Raw genomic sequence first — 19,713 nt, forward strand, 5'->3', positions numbered from 1 at the left:
CCGTTTTTTAGAGCTGGCGGTTGGCCTAGGGTTGCCACATCATCCAATTAAAGGGGTTGTAAAGGAAAACATTTTTTTTCATAATAAGCATCCTTTACCTGCAGACATTCCTCTTTTCACTTCCTCATTGTTTGTTTTTGCTCAGAAGTTGCTCTATTTCTTCTCTGTTCTGTTCACTTCCTGTTTGTCTGATTTTACTCACCACCATGACGGGAGGGTTTACTGCGGTGGTCAGTGACATGCTCACCCCCTTGTGGGAACTACATCTGTGCGGCAGGACGCTCTCTACATGTTAGAGACTTCAAGGAGGTGTGAATTACTGGGCATGCCGCAATTCATACTGGGAAATGTAGTTCTTACATGAACGAGCGCCGCAAACCAGGAAGTGAATGAGAGAACAGAAACTAGAATGCCGGAGGTGATATAGATGAAGGAATTTATTAGGTATTTACTCGTTTTTTAACAGAATCATTACACTATTCTGTCTGTCTACCTTGCAGACATTAATTTTAGGCAAAACATTTTTTTTTCCTTTAATCCAGGAGACATATTAATTACACGGGTTCTGAGGCTGATTAAATACAGATAAGGCACCAAGTGAGTTTAATTACCAACTTAATCAGCCACAGAACCTGTGTAATTAATATGTGTCCTGGATTAAAGAGATGATGTGGCATTCCTAGGTTGGCCCTCTTGTAACGGCAACTGGATTGGCTCACCAACCTCTCGGTTGCTATTACAAGCAGCAGGAGGGGACGTTTCCCAACTGCCCAGCCTTCCGCAGCTCTCCCGTCCCACTGATGACGCAGCTCTTTACCCACGTGATCAGCTGTGTCCAACCGCAGCTGATCACATGTAAACAAGGAAATGCTGGTTATCGGCTCTCCTCGCCTCACACTGACAGTGTGTAAGGAGAGCAGAGCTGATCAGGGGAAACCTGCACAGATAATCAGGGCACTGATTAACAGTGCGCATCAGGGATGCCAATCAGTGTTGCCATCGACTGTCAATCAGTGACCATCAGTGATGCCAATGACTGTCAGTCCCCGACTGTCTTCTCTGCCCTCCCATGCTCACTGGACTGTGGAGGGGTGAGAGCGGCCGGCTCAGGCGGATTGCTGAGAAGCTGATCCGGGTGCCAGTCCAGGCATGTGGGCTGATCCCGACTTTATTGTCGCGATCTTGCCCGATCCTGGACCAGCTCTATGACGTCAGCCGACAGCAGGCTTAAAGTGATTGTAAAGTCTTGTTTTAAAAGAAATGAAAAAAACATTTTTTTTTATGCTTACCTCTTCTGTGCAGTTGGATTTGCACAGAGCAGCCCGGATCCTCCTCTTAGGTCCCTCTTTGCTGCTCCTGGCTCCTCCCTCCCTATTGAGTGCCCCCTCAGCCAACAGCTTCCTATGGGGGCACCAGAGCTGAGTCAGAGCTCTGTGTATCCATTCAAACCCGAAGCCCCAACCCGGCCCGCCTCCCCTCTCCCCTAATTGGCTGACTGGATTGACAGCCGTGGGAGCCATTGGCGTTGCTGCTGTGTCTCAGCCAATCAGGAGGGAGAGTCCCGGATGGCTAAGACACTCGTGGACATTGCTGGAGAGAGATGGGGGCTCGGGTAAGTAATTACGGGGGTGGCTGCTACACACAGAAGGCTTTTATTTTAATGCAAAGAATGCAATTACCGTATTTATCGGCGTATACTGCGCACTTTTTTGCCCTGAAAATCAGGGCAAAATCGTGGGTGCTCGATATACGCCGATACCCGCTTTCCCGCGCCGAGTTTGAACATTGCGCCGGCATATACCGAGCGCAGTACACTCGTGTATAGTCGGGCAGGCTCGGCCCCTCTTGCGCTCACGTCCTGGACACCGCAGACGGACGCCGGACCCGACGAAGAGGACATTCGAAGCCGCAGACGGACGCCGGACCCGACGAAGAGGACACCCGAAGCCGCAGACCGACACAGGACCCGACGAGACCGCCGATGGACGACGCGCAAGACACCAAAACTGTAAGTAGTAAAATGTAATAAAATGTTTTTTTTACAGGAATGCGGGTCCACTTTAGGGGTGCGCGCAATACGCCGGAGCGCGCAATACCCCGATAAATACGGTAGATAAACCTTCTGCCTTTACAACTCCTTTCAGTCTGCTGAAAACGGGTCACAGGAGTGCAGTTCATTCGTTTGGCTGCATTTCTCCTTTTAAATATACTTTCAGTCTATACATTTTTTAATAAATTGGTCACAAAAAAAAACAATTGATGTTGCATTTTTGTATTATGATGTCACCAGATACCAGCAGCAGGTTGCCTTTTGTTATGAGGTCCTAAGACTGTAGAAGTAAGTTGCCTTGCGCACTATTATGCTGTATCAGTAGCAGAACCTTGCATCTTGTGTTATGGCGTCTTGAGCATTTTAGAAACGGCTGAGAAGATTTGGGAGTTCTTGCTCGTCTCTCTGGAAAAGCTGTGGAAACCTTTGCTAAGTGCCTGGGGAGCTCTGAAGGCCTCTGACAAATGTTTAGACTCTAGAAGCTAGTCCCTGGGGTTCCGGTATTGTCAGTCTCATCTGTAGAAGCGGGCACAGTTCACAGTCAATTTGCTCAATAATTCCTTTTTTGCTGACGGCACTTCCTCTGTGTGGTTGGAAGTAAGTGCCAAGAGAGATCTGTGTCTATCGAAAGGAGAAGATGTAATCTTACAACATACGATGACCACATGTCCTTCACAGCACCAGCTGCCCTTGTTGTGCCCATCGCTCTGAAGGACTTGAGTCTAATTTGATGAGCTAAAATCTCATGGCGCAACCAATTCATTCCTGTACTCGGCTTCAGTCCTGACAGATGCTGTGCCCTCGCCCATGCCTCCCTTCAATTGTCTGATTAGCATAGGGTGACCAGACATCCCCAGTTTCCGGGGACAGTCCCTGGATTGGGCACACTGTCCCTGGACCAAGTCTGTCCCCGGTTTTTTCCCCAGATTGGATTTGAACAGAGGCTGGGGCAATTTCAAAGAGAGTCGGTGCAGAATTAGAAAAAAAAAATCTAAATTACCCCCCCCCCCCCACTCCTACTAGTTTAGGGGGTGTATTTTTTATTTTTATTTTTTTCATTATCTGTGCCCCTTTCTGATAATCTGTTGGTCTGAGCAGAGGGAATGTTTCTTCAGTTTCGGGTGCATGCCCATTCCGCTTCGCTCGCATTTTCTTCTGCCTTGGCTCAAGTCCCGGCCAGCCGCCTGCCCGCTTATCTCCTTGCCTTCCCTGGTGGAGTGATCTTCCTCTACTCCTCACCCAGTAGTAGCCGGGGCCCGGAGAGTAAGGCCGCGTACACACGATGGGCAGATTCCCGTAGAACTGCGGCGGCGTAACGTATCTCCTTTATGTTACACCGCCGCAAGTTTTACAGGCAAGTGCTTGATTCACAAAGCACTTGCCTGTAAACTTGTGGCGTAGCGTAAAGTCCACCGGCGCAAGCCCGCCTAATTCAAATGATCCATGTAGGGGGCGTGGATCAATTAAATTAGGCGCGTTCCCGCGCCGATCGTACTGCGCATGCTCCGTCTCGAATGTTCCCGCTGTGCATTGCGCGAAATTACGTTGCAAGTACGTCATTGATTTTGACGTTAACGTAAATGGTGTCCAGCGCCATTCACGGACGACTTACGCAAACGACGTAAAATTTTCAAATTGCGACGCGGGAACGATGGCCATACTTAACATTGAGTACGCCACCTAGGGGGCATGTTTATCTTTACGCCGCGTAACTCTTACGGAAACGACGTAAAATCACTATGACGGGCAATCGTACGTTCGTGAATCGGCGTAACTAGTCATTTGCATATTCTGCGCCGACCGCAATGGAAGCGCCACCTAGCGGTCAGCGTAGATATTGCACCCTAAGTTACAACGGTGCTGGCCGTCGTATCTTAGGCATGTTTAAGTGTATCTCAGTTTGAGAATACACTTAAACATACGACGGCCTTAGATTCGGACTTACGTCGGAGTATCTGCTGATACGCCGGCGTAATTCTATGTGAATCTGGCCCGATCAGTCTAAACGGATGAAAACAGACTGAAGGACCGGTTCATCGGTCCAAACCGACCGTGTGTGGGCCCCATCGATCAGTTATCCTTCGGTCCAAAAACGTAGAACTTGCTTTTAAAATTTAAACGATGGATGCCTAAACGATAGGTCAAAACCGATGGTTTGTACGCAAAAGCATCGGTTAAAAACCCGCGCATGTTCAGAATCAAGTCGACGCATGGTTGGAAGCATTGAACTTCGTTTTTCTCAGCACGTCGTTGTGTTTTACGTCCGCGTTGGACTCGATCGTTTTTTTAACTGATGGTGTGTAGGCACATCAGACCATAAGCTTCATCGGTTAACCAATGAGAACGGATGGACTGATTGTGTGTACAGGGCTTTAGACTTGACAGGCTGTGAGGCGGGCGGTGGCGATGGGCAGAGAGTTGCTGATTGCCGCCATTACTAGTAAAAAAAAAAAAAATCTGGCCCCGGATTTCATTTAAAAAAATCTGGTCACCTTAGATTAGCAGAATATCTCTTACTCCTTTCAGTAGGATTTATTTTTTTCTTACTCCGATGTGGAGTGTTGACGTTTTTGGTGCCGGTTTTTACCGTTAGGGTTCATTATAAATATACACCAAAGCTGCTATTGCATGATTTTTGACGCTGTCCTGGTTTTTCCCCTAACATCTTTGAGTGTTTTTATTGCTGTTATAGCGTAGAAATAATTTCCATACTACAGTACAGAAAAACTGCAGAAAAATGCAAACAGAGGGTCGCAAAAGCCTTGCGCATTACCACCATTTGTATATTCTATATATTTAATCTTGTATACAATGGCATACTAACAAACCTAAATAAAAACGGGCGTATCAAACAACATCTCCAGCTGTAGCTGACCTCATCTGCTTATATACTGCATAGTTGGAAGGCTGACATGTTTCGGGGGACAAGCTCCCTTCCTCAGAGCATTATTATTGATATACACGATTTATATAGCACCAACAGTTTACGCAGCGCTTTACAATGTATAGGGGGGACAACAAAATGACACAACAAAACGAAAGGTACAGGAGGGCCCTGCTCATAGAGCTTACATGGGGGTGGCTCGAGTACAGTTCTTGGGTGGGTGTGGGATAGGCTTCCCTGAATAAATGAGTTTTCAAGGATCTCCTAAAGGTGGAGAGGTTAGGGGCTGATCGGACATACCAGGGCAGGGAGTTCCAGAGGATGGGAGAGGCTCTGGAGAAGTCCTGAAGGCAAGCATGGGAGGAGGTAACAAGGTAGCTAAAGAGCAGGAGGTCCTGGGAGGAGCACAGGGGATGATTTGGAATTGGAAGGCTTGTCCCCTGAAACATGCCAGCCTTCCAAGTAAGGATGCACAGATATTGGTATTGGTGCCTGTACCAAGCATTTACATGAGCATTGATACTCTCCCAAATGCTCCTAAAATCGATACTTTGCGTTGATGAAAGATGAATGGGCGCAAATCACACTGCAAAGAATCGCATCTTATTTGAACAGGAATTCGCTGTGATTCCTGTCCGAATCGCATTAGTGTTACCCGCACAGCTCCTGTGTGTGTTTGAAAAGGGATTAAGGCGCCATCTAGTGGGCAGTTTTATTTTATTTTTTAGAACTCTCAGTACATGTAGAGGCGGTCCGCCTCCAAGCTGACATCACTCCCGCCGTATACCCAGAGGGTCTTGGAACTTCCCCTCCAGCCCTATGAGCACCTCCAACAGCCATGACTAGTGACTAACGTCTAAAATGCGTAGGATGTTTTACAGCTTTGTACATTTTAATAAAGAAATACTATTTTGGATGTCATCTTAAAGCGGGAGTTCACCCATGTATTAAATTTTTTTTTTTTCTCCCCTTAGATTCCTGCTCGTTCGGTCTAGGGGAATCGGCTATTTGTATTAAAATATGAGCAGTACTTACCCGTTTTCGAGCTGCATCTTCTTCCGTCGCTTCCGGGTATGCGTTCCTTCTTGATTGACAGTCTTCCGAGAGGCTTCCGACGGTCGCATCCATCGCGTCACTCGTAGCCGAAAGAAGCCGAACGTCGGTGCGGCTCTATACTGCCCCTGCGCACCGACGTTCGGCTTCTTTCGGAAAATCGTGACGCGATGGATGCGACCGTTGGAAGCCTCTCGGAAGACTGTCAATCAAGAAGGAACGCCCATTCCCGCAGCCCATACCCGGAAGCGACGGAGAGGATGCATCTCGTAAACGGGTAAGTACTGCACATATTTTAAAACAAATAGCCGATTCCCCTAGAGAAAACGAGCATCCATCTAAGGGGAAAAAATGCCCTCTAAGGGTGAACCACCGATTTAAGTGCCGACCATCCCTTTCCTTTATTCTGGTACATTGGAGGAGTTGGCAGCCTCAAGGTCTGAGCACCGGGCGGAGCTTTTATGTGGGAAGGTTGCAGCGTCTAATTGCTGGAGATGTTGTCTGATGCGCCTGTTTTTATTTTTGTTTTGCGAGTATGCAATTGTATATCAGATTAAAGAGTAACTCCACTTTTGTTTAAAAAAAAAATTCCTACCTGAAGAAATAGCTGTTTGTGTCAATGTAGCAAGTTAATCTAAAGGGAGTGGTTTTATAATTATCAATCAGCTGCTGCACCTGCAAGGCCCTGAGGAAAGTTGCAGGTTCTGCACCTCTTTAGAGTGTGTGTGTGTGTGTGTGTGTGTGTGTGTGTGTGTGTATATGTATATATATGTATATATACATATATATATAGAGATCTATCTATAGATCTATCTATCACAAATGAAAAAAATATATATATTTACCCTTTAAATGTCTGTGGTGTTTGGATTTTTTTCAGTACGAGTATACGTTTAGAGCAGGGTTCGACAAACCCCGGGCGCTGGGTCGCATTTGCGACTAAAATTAGCAAACTGGCGCCTGGGGCGGCACAGCTGAGGTATCCTGTCTCTCCGTGCCCCCCAGCGCAATCGCGTTGGGCCGCGGCTTTGTGGCCTTTCTGCAGTCCTATGCTTCTCTGGCACCCTCTTGTGGTGGCCGTTGGTGTGACAAGTCAACCAGCAATGCTAATGGAGTTTCCCTTTTTTTTTATATTGTGAAAAATAATGTTACACCAAGTAAATTGATACCCAACATGTCACGCTTCAAAATTGCGTCCGCTCGTGGAATGGCGACAAACTTTTACCCTTTAAAATCTCCATAGGTCGACGTTTCAAAAAATCTACAGGTTGTATGTTTTGAGTTATACGAGGTCTAGAGGGCGAGAATTATTGCTCTATCTCTACCAATCGCGGCGATACCTCGCGTGTGGTTTGAACACCGCTTTCATATGCGGGCGCTACTCACGTATGCGTTCACTTCTGCATGCAAGCTTGGCGTGACAGGGCACGTTCCTGGCTCCTAACTTTTTTAGCTGGCTCCTAGATTCCAAGCAAATTTGTCAAGCCCTGGTTTAGAGGTTACTCTGAGGTCATTGGTCAATAAAAGACTGTTACTTTTTACAGTATGATGCATTTAATTTCTCTCCTATTTATTAAAGGATACAGCAGAGATTCTTTATATATTGACTGTTGGGTTCATTAGAGCCATATGCAGGAGTAGGATGCTATGTTTTAATCCCCCACTCTACTCATTGGTACCAAGTTATATATTTTTTTTTTTTGGGGGGGGGGGGGGTCCGGATACTTGGTTTTGACAGGTACCAACTCCCACTTCCAAACTGGATTGTGGAAAGTTCAACCCCCCCCCCCCCACCCTCCTTTTAGTTAAGAGAAGTATGACATTTTTTTAATTGTAGAACCATACTTGCTTAGATGGATGCAGCATCAATCCCCCACCGGCTCTAAGACTGAAAACCGAGCGATCAAACCCTGTTGATCGCTCAGTTCGCAGAGCCTCCTGAGTGGAGAGCCGGTGACTGTCGGTCACTGGCTCGCTGCTCTGCCCCCTCCCTCACTCACTGGAGCGCTGGGCTGTGGAGGGCGTAGGAGCAGACGGCTCAGGCTCTCAGCGGCTCGCTGGAAGGCTGAGCCGGGCGATGGTTTAGGCATGTGGGAGGATCCCTGTCATGCCTTTGGCCTACAAGGAAATACAGTAATATCTTCTGGACTTGTAATTCAAATATCGTCCACTAGATGCCACTCTTAACAAAGGACTGTTGATGGGCAATGTTCTATGGTAATGTACATTTCCTGTCGTGTTATTGAAAACTGTCTTCACTTCCTATCACAACTCTTATCTTTTCCACTGGACAATCCACATGGAGTCAGCTAAGCCTGCACCACATGTTTCCTATGTCCCGATCTCCTAAGGCAGCTTTGCTGGTATGATAAAGACTGTTTATCTATATGCCTAGTAGACATTTGTTTGTGTTTATATAATTCTTATATGTTCATTTATTTGTTTATCTCTAGTTTCACCATTATTCATATGCATCTTATATGGCTACCATCTGTTCATCGTAATAAAGATCCAAAGTTACAGACAGTCTGGTTATTTAGGATGCAAGGTTTAGGCTGTATGTTGAGCTACATATTGCCAGGGGAAAAAGTGTAGCCAGAACAGAACAATCCCAATCATATGATCACAATCTTTTCTGAGCCTAGACCAGCTCTGTGATGTCAGACGACAGCGGGGTTCAGCCCACTGTCTGCTGAAAATGGGTCACAGGAATGCAGAACGAACTACACTCCTGTGATCCACAGGAGAATTACAGCCAAACAAGCTTTGTCTGTACTTCTCCTTTTAAGGTGCCAAGCTGTCACGTCCCTCCAGCCTGTGTCTTGGAATAGGAGGGAGGTGAAGCCTCCATTAATCTACATATAATGTCCCGCCCCCATTGTGTTTAGCTGGTTAGTGGGCATGGAGTGTGTTGTCTTATACCACTGTGTATACTAGGGTTGTCCCGATACCACTTTTTTAGGACCGAGTACAAGTACCGATACTTTTTTTCATGTACTCGCCGATACCGATACTTTTTTTTTTTTTAAATGTGTCTGTGTGTCCCCCAACGCAGCCGTGTCTTCCCCAATGCAGCCGTGTCCCCAGCCAGGTCCCCCCCGCAGTCTAGTTGATCAGCACTCGGGGAACATAACAGCTTTTCATTTGAATAGCTGTGTGTTCCCCGCCACGTCATATATAGCCCCTCCCCCTTGTCCGGGCACTTTGATAGACAGATCACCCGTCCAATCCTGGGATGGGTGATTTGACTATCGAAGTGCCCGGGCAAGGGGGAGGGGCTATATATGACGTAGCGCGGCGGGGAACACACAGCTATTCAAATGAAAGCTGTTATGTTCCCCGAGCGCTGATCAACTAGATGGCGGCGACAGCAGCTCTCCTCTGGTGGCATGTTTTACACACCCGAGGACTGCTCTGCTCTCCGCCCCCTCTGTCTCCTCTCCGACCGCTCTCCGCCCCCTTCTCCGCCCCCTCTGCGACCGCTCTCCGCCTCCTCTCCGCCCCCTCTGCGACCGCTCTCCGCTCGCTCTCAGAGGGTAATAAAAGAAAAGTATCGGTAAAGCATCGGGTGCATTTGCGCGGGTACAAGTACTCGTGCAAATGCTCGGTATCGGTACCGATACTAGTATCGGTATCGGGACAACCCTAGTGTATACACCCACATATGTAAATTTATAGTCACATGGGCTGCTCAGATGTGATGGGGAGGAAAAGCTCAGCATAGAAACTCGCTGAAAACTGAGCATGTTCAGAGTTGCCTCCAGCTGCAAAATCCCTAGCTGAGTTGGGGACATGGACAGAAGGGGGAGATGGAGAACAGCAGGATCAGCCCGTTTTTATACAGAAAACAAATCTCATAGTAACTGAGTATGAACAGCATGTAATACACCATTTTTTTGATGTGGGTTTAGTCACACTTTAAGACTCAAAAGTCAAGGATGTGGGCTTTGTTCCTGGGCGTTGCATGTATGTGCTTAATTGCAAGCCCCCAGCACGGAAACCAAGGTGTTACTGACAGCAACTGCTCTTGTACTAACGATCGGTAGCTGGGAGAACTGGCTTCCACCCATGGGATCGCTGCGTAAGATGTATTATTTATCTTTTATTACAGGTATTTATATAGCCCCATCAATTTACGCAGCGCTTTACATATATATATTGTATATCCACATCCGTCCCTGTCCTCAGAAAGGACTCGCACTAATTTAAAATGAATGCCCTTATTGTCCTCAACAAAACCAGATCTAACTCACAGGGATTATTATCGTTTACTGACACATGCCAAATTTTCAAAACTGGATTTGGGTGTTTAACCACTTCCTGCCCCCAGGCCGTCATATGACATCCTTGACTTTGTGTGGGTATATCTGAATAATGTCTGCAGCTACAGGCATCATTCAAATATCCGTTTTTTTTAGCTGGCGATATCCCTACACCATAAGAACGATCATAGCGGCTGTTCCATCAGTTGATGTCCTTCCCCTCCCGCCACCCTCCGGTGCTTCTCCCGACTCACCGATACGATCGGTGAGTTGGAGAATGGATCCGCCTGCCCCGGATGTTAACCATAGAGATTTCTGGCGGACCCGATGGTCGCCAGAGTCTCTGTGATCGCCGGAGGCCGGGCGCGATGTTATGATGTCACGCCCGGCCTCTGCATTCAAAAAATCGGCGCCGCCTCGGCTGGGAAGCCGAGATCATTTTTTTTTCTGGCTTCCCAGCTTAGAGGTGAGGTGAGATGAGAGGTCTTATTGACCCCAAGGCTCACTGTAAAGAGGACCTGTCATGCCATATTTATATTACAAGGGATGTTTACATTCCTTGTAATAGGAATAAAAGTGATCAAATTATATATATTTTTTTTAAAGTGTCAAACTAAAATAAATAAAGTAAAATGAACAATAAAAAAATGTATTTATTTTTTTATTTTGAAGCGTCCCACCCATATATTTTTCGGTGTGCAAACCATACATGTGAGGTATCGCCGTAAACATTATTTTCGAGAGCAATTATTTTCGCCCTAGACCTCTTCTGTAACTCAAAACGTGTAACCAGTAAAAAAAATGAAAGCGTTGCCTATGGGGATTTTTAAGTACCGAAGTTTGTCGCCATTCCACGATCACGTGCAATTTTTTTTTTAAAGCTTGTCCCAGAAAAAAAAACGCATTCGAAAAATTGCTGCACAAATACCTTGTGAGATAAAAAGTTGCAATTACCGCCATTGTATTCTCTCGGGTGTTTGCTAAAAAAAAACATACAGTTAGACCCCTTTCACACTGAAGCGTTTTTTACAGAGTTTTAGCGTTAAAAATAGCGCTCTTAAAACGCTCTCCATGCATCTCAATGGACCCTTTCACACTGAGTCCTGTAAGCAGCATCTTTGGAGCAGCTTTTGAGCGCTGAAAAAAACGCTCCAAAAACGCCCCTCTCCATTGAAATGAATTGAAAAGCGCTGTAAAAACGCCTTACCCATTCACACCGAGGCCCTGCAAAAACGCTCTAAAACTTTAGGGTCTTAGCGGTGCTTTACCAGCACATTGGGATTGCAGATGAGGCTTCGCTCGAATAACGCTGTAATAACGCTCGAAAAACGCTTGAATAATGCTCGAAAAATGCCCCAGTGTGAAAGGGGCCTAAAACCTTGGTTTGCGAGCATAATTAGTTCCAGAAACATGCTTGTACTCCAAAGCACTTGTATATCAAAGCATTTTCTTTTACAGGGTATTTAAAAAGAGAAGAGAGGCGCCTCTTAGTGTAGCAATAAGTTGCTAAATGTTGTATCTTCATTAAATGTAACCACATTGCTACACTTAGAGGCTCCTCTCTTCTTTTTTATTCTCAGTTGTGACATGACACTACTCTTATATCGAGACATCGCTTGTATATCAAGGCAAAATGTATTAAAACATTTTGCTTGTCTTGCAAAAAGCTCTTAAACCAAGTTACTCTCAAACCAAGGTTTTACTGTATATAATGTTGGGGGGTTCTATGTAATTTTCTAGCAAAAAAAATATGATTTTTACATGTAGCAGAGAATTGTCAGAATTGGCCTGGGTGGCAAGTGGTTTAATATTTTATTTGACCGTCATTAAGGGGTTAATGTGATCCCCTCTGTTTAAAGCCTGCTTGTCCTTTTCAGATCCTTGTGCAGCACCACAGGCCGCCCCTGCAGACCGATCGCCTTTTAATCTATGCCGCTCACGGTATGAAAAGCATGGTGTACTCTGCAGAAAGGGTTATGCGCAGGACGGATTGTGATTGGTGAAGAGCGATGAGAATTCCCCTCCATTATTCTGGGGGTGACGGATGACGGGAGGAGAATATTAAACAGGTTCCCAAACCTCTTTTCTTATAATAGGGAGTCCCGATGTGCGCTGGGCGGCCGCGTGTTTTATATTCCTGTCTTTGTGATTTTCTGCGGTGGGGTTATGGAAAGTTTTACGCTTGGTAAAAGACGGATCTTCAGCCTCGGTTCACGTATATGTGGTGAGGTTTCCTGCACCGCATTGAAACTGCACTGCATTTATGCGATCTGCTGCGGGTGTCTGTTTTAAATAAACAACACCTTTAAAACCGTTCACAAAACGCAGTGCGCTTGCCAGAATTCGGATCACATGGGTGTGAACAACCATGCAATCCAATTTTGGTGCAGCAAAAAAAAAAATTATGCCTGCACCTTTTTCCTGCGGTGCGATTTGAGCCTATACAAAATGAATGGGCTCAAATCGCACTGCAGATGAATCGCATGTGATTTTGATCAGGCATGCTGTGCGATTCCTATCCAAATTGCTTACGTTTTCCCTCACCGCTCCTGTGTGAACTCAGGCTAAAGCGCAACTCTTGAACATAGTCAATAGTATATATAAGTGTATAGCATACACATATATATAAGGTGTGGGACTTTACATGAGACCATGACTCAAAGGTACATGGGTCTCCATCCCTAAGGTATGATGGAAAGGTGAAAATGGAGAGAGAAACACCCATAAACGGGGGGGACTTTGTATGAAACAGCACATTGGGGTACGTTGAATCAAATAGCAATAAAAGTTTATTCACATATAATAAAACATAGTGCAATCATGGTATCCATAGACAATTCATGTATAGTACAAAAAATAGAAAAACACATGATTGGTAATCATATAATACAGTTGGTAATATAATAAAACATTGTTATACATGATAAAACATGGCCCAACAATTGCCTCAGGTAGGAAATAGTAACAACATAATAATTGGTATACTAATTAGATGATTCAAACAGAAAAGAAACCCATGGTATGTACATGACTACTGTGACATGACGTCAACATAGCAGGGGGGCTCTACGCGTTTCGTGGACTCAATCCACTCATCAGGAGCGACTATACGTGGTATTACCTAAAATAGATAGAAGATTGATTGGTAATCAGTGGTAATTGATTAGCACCAGGAAGGAGAGAGCCATAGAACTAAAGTCCAAGCACTCTTACCTATGGGTAGAATCAGTAGTATATGTATCATGGTATAAAATATAAGCAGCAATGGGGGGCAGTGGAAAGCTTTGTTTGTGTATTTCTTCTAGATCTGTGCAGTAATCCAGTGTAAGTTCCTGTAATAAAGACCGGTCACTGCTGCTCTCTCTCCTTGTGCAGGGTGACTGGTCTTGTCTCCGCCCCCTCCTGTAGTTCTCTGCAGGCAGCCTGTAGTGGGTGGGGCCTTTTGAGCCCCTCTCAGAGCTCTGCTCTCTATCCTTGTGCAGAGTGACTGGTCTCGTCTCCGCCCCCTCCTGTAGTTCTCTGCAGGCAGCTTGTAGTGGATGGAGCTCTCTGAGCTCCTCCCACAGCACTGTTCTCTCCCTCCTTGTGCAGGGTGACTGGTCTCGTCTCCGCCCCCTCCTGTAGTTCTCTGCAGGCAGCTTGTAGTGGATGGAGCTCTCTGAGCTCCTCCCACAGCACTGTTCTCTCCCTCCTTGTGCAGGGTGACTGGTCTCGTCTCCGCCCCCTCCTGTAGTTCTCTGCAGGCAGCTTGTAGTGGATGGAGCTCTCTGAGCGCCTCCCACAGCATTTTTCTCTCCCTCCTTGTGCAGGGTGACTGGTCTTTTCTCCGCCCCCTCCTGTAGTTCTCTGCAGGCAGCCTGTAGTGGGTGGAGCCTGCTGGGTCCCTCCCACAGCTCTGCTCTCTCCTTGTGCAGAGTGACTGGTCTCGTCTCCGCCCCCCTCCTGTAGTTCTCTGCAGGCAGCCTGTAGTGGGAGGAGCCTTCTGAACCCCTCCCACAGCTCTGCTCTCTATCCTTGTGCAGAGTGACTGGTCTTGTCTCCGCCCCCTGCTGTAGTTCTCTGCAGGAAGCCTGTAGTGGGTGGGGCCTTCTGAGCCCCTCCCACAGCTCTGCTCTCTATCCTTGTGCAGAGTGACTGGTCTTGTCTCCGCCCCCCTCCTGTAGTTCTCTGCAGGCAGCTTGTAGTGGGTGGAGCTCTCTGAGCTCCTCCCACAGCATTGTTCTCTCTCTCCTTGTGCAGGGTGACTGGTCTTGTCTCCGCCCCTTTTGTAGTTCTCTGCAGGCAGCTTGTAGTGGGTGTGACCTTCTGAGCTCCACCCACAGCATTGGTCTTTCCCTCTCCCTCCTTGTGCAGGGTGACTGGTCTTGTCTCCGCCCCCTCCTGTAGTTCTCTGCAGGCAGCTTGTAGTGGGTGTGGCCTTCTGAGCCCCTCTCAGAGCTCTGCTCTCTATCCTTGTGCAGAGTGACTGGTCTTGTCTCCGCCCCCTGCTGTAGTTCTCTGCAGGCAGCCTGTAGTGGGTGGGGCCTTCTGAGCCCCTCTCAGAGCTCTGCTTTCTATCTTTGTGCAGGGTGACTGGTCTTGTCTCCGCCCCCTCCTGTAGTTCTCTGCAAGCAGCCTGTAGTGGGTGGAGCCTTTTTTCGCCCCTCCCACAGCCCTGCACTCTCTTCCTTCCATCACTCGATTAGCTGAAAGGACAACCGATCCTATTGGACGCCTTCGAGGAGACGCACGGTGGAAGCCGCCGCGATGAAGAGGATATGCGATGGAAGCCGCCCGTAGGAGTGACGCCTGCCTGCGACATAGATGGGGTAAGTGCGGGGCTGGTTGACCAACCGACCTCCCGCGGGGGGAGGTGGGTGCAGGTGACCCGACCGATAGCGTGGGGGGGGGGGTTGTTTGCCGCGCCCCCCCAGAAAAAAACTTGGTCTTCTCTGGTCTCTGCCCCCTCCTGTTTTTTTACCTGTTGATCCTGCTGTTATTTTTCAACTTCCTGCACCAGGCTGTGCAGCAAAAGTAGAAGTTAGACTAGGGCCCAGATTCATAAAGCACTTACGCCGATGTATAACAAGTTAAGCTGACGCAAGTGCAAATGTGTGCCGTCGTGTCTGTGCGCCAGACCCATAAACAGATATGCACCTAAAATCAGGCTACACCCTGCCGACGTAGCTTGCTTACGCCGGCGTAGGGTGGGCGCACATTTAGGCATTGATTGGCATCCATTAGTACAACACATACTATTAGTACGTTTGTGCCACCTATCGGTGCCCATCTATGCCCATCCATGCCGCCTATCCGTGCCCATCCATGCCGCCTATCCGCGCCCATCCATGCCGCCTGTCCGCGCCCATCCATGCCGCCTGTCCGTGCCCATCCATGCCGCTTATCCGTGCCCATCCATGCCGCCTATCCGTGCCCATCCATGCCGCCTATCCGTGCCCATCCATGCCGCCTATCTGTGCCCATCCATGCCGCCTATCTGTGCCCATCCATGCCGCCTATCTGTGCCCATCCATGCCGCCTATCTGTGCCCATCCATGCCGCCTATCTGTGCCTATCCGTGCCCATCCGTGCCGCCTATCCGTGCCGCCTATCAGTGCCGCATATTAGTGCCTATCATCAGTGCCCATCAATGCCACCACATCAGTGCCGCCTTATCAGTGCCCATCAGTGACGGAGAAAACGTACTTATTTACAATGTTTTATAACTGAAACAAAACATTTCGGTCATTTTTTTAAATTTATTTCTTTGCAGAAAATAAAAATCGCAGAGGTGATCAAATACCACTAAAAGAAAGCTCTATTTGTGGGAAGAAAATGATAAAAATTTAGTTTGGGTACAGTGTAGCATGACCGTGCAATTGTCATTCAAAGTGCGACAGCGCTGAAAGCTAAAAATTGGTCTGGGCGGGAAGGTGTATAAGTGCCTGGTATGGAAGTGGTTAATAGTCGCAAGTAGAAAGTTACTAAGTCATGAAAATTCTCGTACGACCACTGTACTGACTAAACAAAAATCGTACAATTTGCTATCGTATGAGGAAAATTTTCACGCTTGATCCATCGAATTATATAAGATGAATTGTCGTGATTGGCTCTCGAAAGCTCTGTACCAACGATCCGATTATCATACGATCGCGTCAAAAGTGGTATTTTTTCTCCAATTTTCGGATCGTGTGAACGGGCCATTGGGCTCAGTTTACACTTGTGCGGGCCGCAGGTTGCGGGAATCACATGGGTGCAGAAGTCGCACTGCTCTTGCGAGATACGTGAGGCTACCATTGATTCTAAATAGCACCCCCACGCATCACAGCCTGCAACATAATCGCTGATGCGGGAACCCCTGGGAAATCGCATGATCAGAAGGACCATTCGGTTTACCTGCGGCCGCCTTTAAAAAAAGGTGCATTCAAATGAATGGGCTGCTGTGCCCGAGCAAACAAGAGGGACATACGGCACGCACTTGTGTGAACCGAGCCTAAACAAGCAGTTATCCCTTTGCACTGTGGGTGCAGCCCCACTGCAAGACGGGAGTTTGTTTTCCTTGAGTTCAGCTTTAAATGTTAGTTTTTGGGGTTATGCCCCTTTTAGGAGAGATCAGTTGCTGGGTGTCGTCAGCGATGGACCTTTAACCACTTGCCATCCTGGCCATTGTAGAATGACGGCCACAAGGTGGCTCTACAATGCCGGGTGGCCGTCTATTGATGTCCTCTGCTCCTCCCGGCCGCCGCGTCACTCTATCGGCACCTGCGATCGGCAGTTACAGAGACAGGGTCGTGGATCTCTGTGTGTAAACTCAGAGATGCACGTCCTGTCAGAGAGAGGAGACCGATGGTGTGTCCCTTGTATATAGGGATAACCATCGGTCACTCCCCTCCCCCCACAGTAAGAATCACTCCCAGGGCACACGTTTAACCCCTTGATCGCCCCTAGTGGTTAACTCCTTTCCTGCCAGTAATATTTATACAGTAAACAGTGCATATTTATAGCACTATTCTCTGTATAAATGTGAATGGTCCCAAAAATGTGTCAAATGTGTCTGCTGTAATGTCACAGTCCTGACAAAAATAACCGCCATTACTAGTGTAAAAAAAAAAAACCTCATAATTCTATTCCCGATTTTTTTAGGCGCTATAACTTTTGCGCAAACCAATAAATATACGCTTATTGCGATTTTTCTTCTTTTTACCAAAAACTAAACTGAGAAAAAAAAATTGTGCGATTGGGATATTTATTATAGCAAAAAGTAAAAAATATTGTGTTCTTTTTTTTTTTTTTCAAACTTGTTGCTCTTTTTTTGTTTATAGCGCAAAAAAAAAAAAAGCAGAGATGATCAAATACCACTAAAAGAAAGATCTATTTGTGGGAAAAAAAGGACGTCAATTTTGTTTGGGAGCCACGTCGCACGACCGCCCAATTGTCATTCAAAGCGTGACCGTGCTGAAAGCTGAAATTTCACCTGGGCAGGAAGGGGGTATATGTGCCCAGTAAGCAAGTGGTTAATAAAATCTTGGTCATGGAGAGTACAATCAGTTACTACAGGACAGGTGCTCTTTACCATAGAGATGAGTAGTGTGGTCCTGGTGATGGGGTGACATGCCGGTGTATTGTCACAGGGGGGGACGGCAGTGAATTTTCCAGGGAATTCCTGGGGGGATCTGTCAGTACAAGCAAAGAGTGTAGAAAGTTTTTGCTGCATTGCAGAGTCTGTGTGATCAGGGATCAGGATGGAGAAGTGGAGAGGAAGGATCACTTCCTGTACTCGGCTCGTTCCATGACATCGTCCACAGCCCGTCTACGCCACCTCTCCCTGCTGAGGGGGGGGGGGGGGGGCGGCCTGCCTCTGGGGGCCAACATGAACAGAATCATTTATTGCACTCCAGTTTTAAAAAAAAAAAAGGTCCTAGCTGAGTGGCTCTCGGCACTGCAAGGGTTAAAGCAAATCTATGATCAGAATGGAAAATCAGATATGAATTTCCACGCTTATTTCTAGCCGACTGCAAGGCTTCACTACAAGGAAAAACGCAAGCAATGTGTGTTTGATGCATTTCCATTGAAGTTTATGGGACCAAAACACAACCTGCTGCAGGAATTTTTTTTCCCTGACCCTTTCCAAATAAAACGCACTGGTGGAAAACACAGATTGTGAGCGTGAACCAGAAGAAACCATGTTGAATGGACTGTCGTGCGTTGCTGAAAAACGCATAGCAGGCCTTAGCTGAACTTTAATCTGCTTATACTCTACCTTCCCTGGTTCCCCTTTTCTGTTTTTCATTATATACCTTAAAAAAGACCTTCAGTCATTTTTTTTCATCTTTCCATCTATTACATTTTCTGCCCTTGTTGTTTTAACTTTGGATAGTAAAACTTTTTTTTTCTGCCAGTAAATACCTTATACAGCCCACTTCCTGATTCTTGTCTGGTCTTTAGCTTAGGCTTATGACATCATGCACAGCTCTCTCTCTATTGTGGGTTTGCCAGGAAGGCAGGGGGGTGAGTCATAAGGGGGCCAATGAGAGCTACAGAGCTGGAGGTGTGCCTCTCAGTGTTGCCAGCCTACCAGATTGAAATTTACTGGCGCAGCCACGTTTTTACTGGCATTTCACAAAAGTTACTAAATTACATTTTTAGGTGCAAATGTCAGTATTTAGGCTACAAACAAATACGCTAGGCAAATAGCAATGTGATTTAAGGTAGATATTAAGGTAAAAAAAACATACTTTTGTTATTTTCGCTATAATAAGGGCAAATTATTTAGTCACATCACCCCCTGCCTCCATCCCCATCTGCCACCAACACCCCCTGCCTTCACCCCCCTCAGCGGTGCCACAATCTCCCTCTGCCTCCAATCTCCCCCTGACCCCCTGCCTCCATTGTCCCCTGCCTCCATCCCCCTCTGCGGTGCCACCAACAACCCCTGTCTCCATCCTCCACCCTCCCCCTCTGCAGTGTCACCAACACCCCCTGCCTCCAATCTCCTCCTGCCTCCACCCCCCTCTGCGGTGCCACCGCAGCCACCATCACCCCCTGCCTCCAATCTCCATGAGCAGTTCAAAGCCGAACCAATCTCGGCTATTTTTACTGGCACATTCCCTCTACCACGGACATTTACGAACGGGGGAAAAAAATGCCCGTTTTTACGAACTGTCCGTAAAAATACGGACGGTTGGCAACACTGGTGCCTCTATGTGTCTGCATAAATCCAGGAAGTGAAAAGGCAGCAGCTTCAGCTGCCCACAGTTAAAATGATTGCAGCTAGACTCAGTGGAGGGAGATTTCTGCAGCATATTTGGCAAGTACAGAATCACAGTATATATAAAATAATATGCCAAGTGGTTGGAGGGAAACTTTAGAATGGCAAAGATGTTTTTATTACAAATTATGTGAGCAGATTGCAGTGCCTAACTTAACCACTATAGCGGAATGGCGGCCGGTGATTGCATTATCCTGACTGGGCGTCATATGACGTG

General features: G+C 47.0%; 1 protein-coding gene across 7 annotated transcripts in view; it reads left to right on the forward strand.

Moving 5' to 3' along the window:
• Positions 1-19,713, forward strand: part of DTNB (dystrobrevin beta) — a 241,174-nt gene that overhangs the window by 13,673 nt on the left and 207,788 nt on the right. Inside the window, exon 1 of one of the 7 annotated variants that reach the window (XM_040348236.1) lies at positions 12,144-12,318. The exons of the other annotated variants lie outside the window; for them this stretch is intronic. The gene's annotated coding sequence lies outside the window, so the exon portion shown is untranslated. Of the gene's footprint in view, positions 1-12,143; positions 12,319-19,713 lie in introns of those variants that run through there. 7 annotated transcript variants of the gene reach the window in all.

Source organism: Rana temporaria, chromosome 4 (assembly GCF_905171775.1).
Source record: "Rana temporaria chromosome 4, aRanTem1.1, whole genome shotgun sequence".
Taxonomy (NCBI): domain Eukaryota; kingdom Metazoa; phylum Chordata; class Amphibia; order Anura; family Ranidae; genus Rana; species Rana temporaria.